The sequence below is a fragment of the Carlito syrichta genome, unplaced genomic scaffold, assembly GCF_000164805.1.
Source record: "Carlito syrichta isolate Samal-C Ts95f unplaced genomic scaffold, Tarsius_syrichta-2.0.1 Scaffold303340, whole genome shotgun sequence".
NCBI classification, from domain to species: Eukaryota; Metazoa; Chordata; class Mammalia; order Primates; family Tarsiidae; genus Carlito; species Carlito syrichta.
In genome coordinates this window covers 122,491-125,777 of record NW_007247436.1, presented here as the reverse complement: position 1 = coordinate 125,777, position 3,287 = coordinate 122,491, and positions in this window count along the sequence as shown.

The following is a 3,287-nucleotide window of genomic DNA, read 5'->3' as shown; positions in this document are numbered from 1 at the left end:
TATAAAGACGAGGTCTCACTATGTTGCCCACGCAGGTCTCGAACTCCTAGGCTCAAGCAAACCTCTTGCCTTGGCCTTCCAAAACATGAGGATTACAGGCATGAGCCCCTGCACTGGACTGACAACCACTAATTTAACTTTTACCTCTATAGATTTGCCTTTTTTGACAGTTCATGTGAATGAACTCATACAATATGTGTTGGTTTGTTTGTTTTTGGTGTCTGACTTCTTTCACTGACATGTTTCTGACGTTCCTCCATGTTGTAGCATGTATCAGTATTGCTTTATTTATTTGTTTGTTTGTTTATTTATTTATTGAGTCAAAGTCTCACTCTGATACCCAGGCTGGAGTGCAGTGACACAGTCATGGCTCACTGCAGCCTCCACTCCTAAGTTCAAGTGATCCTACTGCCTCTGTCTCTGCCCCTGCCTCTGCCTCTGCCTCCCAAAGTGCTGGGATTACAGATGTGAGCCACTGTGCCCGGCCTACGATCTTTCTAATTGTTAAACAATATTCCATTATATGAATATGTCAGATTTTGTTTATCCATTCACAAGTTGCTAGGCCTTTGGGTTGTTTCCAATTTTGGGCTACTATGAATAACGCATCTATGAATATTCAGCTATAAGTCATTGTGTGGAAATATGTTTTTATCTCTCTTGAGTAGGTTCCTAGGCGTAGAATTGCAGGGCTCTATGGTAAATTTACGTTAAGCTTTTCAAGAAATTGCCAAACTGTTAACCAAAGAGGCTGTACCAATTAACATTGCCACCCGTGATGTACAAGGGAACACTCTCCCAAAAAATGGAATTATTTTTTGAGGGTGAGCCCCTTTTAGTATAGGCTTCCCCTGCTAGGTAAGTGTTCTATGAACTCACTGGCATCAGAGTGCCAGCTAGCTGTGTTATGAGAGGCTGCATTAGGCTTTAGTAAATTTTTTTGGAGATTCTTTTAATGCTTTTGTTCATTGCATGATGAGTGATTTATGAACGCACTTGCCCATATCATGCTGATTGTTCAGTAGTATTTGACCAAAATCAGCAAGACCCCCCATGCTCCACCCTCCCTATTCACCTGATCTCACCCTGAATGACCTTTTTTTGTATTCCTGGATGAAAAAGTCCTCAAAGGGAAACATTTTGAAATGTGAAAGAGGCGAAACTAAAGAACGCAGAAGCACTAAAAGGCATCGAAATAGGTGAGTTCAAAATTGTTTTGAGCAGTGGAAAAAGTGTCTCAATAGGTGTATTGAATCAAGCAGAGAGTACTTTGAAGGTGACTGAAGTTTAAACGTGTAAGAATAAGTACACACTCTTTTATAAATAAATTCCAGGTTTTTGGGGGTCTCCCCTCATACTATCCACATTTCATCAAACTGTGCACTTAAAATACGTGCATTTTATGTAAACTATACCATAATTTTTTAAAGTAAATTTTTAAAAACTGAAACAAGCTAAATAGTCAAAGAATAAAGTATAGTACATTCATATAATGGAATGCCATACCATAAAATTAGAATGAGCAAAAGTGGATGAATCTCACAAACATAATCTGGAGCAAAAGAACCTGACACAGGGAGTATGATTCTACCTATATAACATAATATAGAGGCAAGATTAGTCCATGGCATTGAACGTAAGGTAAATGGTTGCTTTTGAGGAAGGGGGTCAGGAAGATTGGAAAGGAGCATGAGGAAGGGCCTTTAGAGGTACTAATGGTGTTCTGTCTCTCGGCTTGGATGGTGACTATACAAGTGTGTTTACTGCAGTCACTTATTCATTGACCCATTTATTATTTGTGTTTCTACACATCATACTTCAGTAAAAAAGCTTTTGAAACATTAGTACTATTGGTAAGAGAAGATACAGTGTATTCAATTAATAATTGATGAATAAATGAGTGTATCTTCAGCACTGAATAAGAAACACTGCACATTTAAAGTTTAAGTGTGATTATGAATTTATTTGAGTTGAAATATTAGAATATCCTTCGATTTCTATGGGTCCCTTTGTCTCTCCTGTATACATATTAAGACGAAACTACAAAGTTCATTTCATGACAACACCAAACCCAATTTTATAACATTTTGATCACTCAAAACAGATCCCTTGTGCCATTAGCAGTCAATCACTGCTCCTCCTACCTCCAGCCCCATGTTCTATATACAAATATTAAACCTAAACATTCCGTAACTAAACTCAACCTCTACAAAACATTCTAGAGCTCTCACTTCCTATCTTCCATTAAACCTGTTATTAACATGAGCAAGTCCTCACCCCTGGGTTATACTATTCTTCCCCTCACTCTCTTTCCCTTCCTCTTCACTTCTTTTTCCATCCAGACACAGACTACCTGGTTCATGGCTATAGTCATTCTTGCTAATACCACCATACCCTTGTCTCTCATGCTTCTATTGTACCCCTCTGACAAAGCAGCAATCCTGAATCTATTCACTTGTCAGATTTCCCTTGTTCCTGACTCAACATTTCAGGAGGAAAAAAATACACAACTTTGCCAAATGGTGCATTAGAATTATTGCCTTTGAAGAAACTTTCTCAACCTGATAAAGGGCATCTATGAAAGCATAGCTAACAACCATGTTTAATGGTGAAAGACCAAAAGCATTATCACTAAGATTAGGAACAAGAAAAGGATGCCTGCTTTTACTGCTGTTATTCAATATTGTACTAGAGGTCCTAGCCAGGATAATTAGGCAAGAAAAAAGACCCATCCAAATGGAAAATAAACAAGTAAAACTATCTCTGTTTGCAGATGGCATGACCTAATACATAGAAACACTAAGAAATACATATACATACAAAATTATTAAAGCTATTGAGTTCAAAAAAGTTTCAGGATACAAGAACAATAACAAAAACCAATTGTATTTCTATACACTAGCAATAAACAATCTGAAAATAAAGTTAAGAAAATTCAGTTTACAATAGCACCAAAAAGAATAAAATACTTAGGAATAAATTTAATCAAAAAAGTGAAAGATATGTACACTAAAAACTATAAAACATAGTTGAAAGAAAGTAAAGAAAATATAAGTATACCTAACCCTGAATGGCATCCAGTGTTCACAGATGGAAAGACCTAATACTGTTAAGCTCACAATACTCCCAACTTGATCTACAAATTCATTGCAATTCATTGCAATCTCTGTCAAAATAGGACTTTATTTGTTTTTTGGTTTTTTTTGAGTTGGAGTCTCACTCAGTCACCCAGACTGGAGTGAAGTGGCCGCTCCCGGTCACCGCAGCCTCGACCTGCTGGGCTCCGG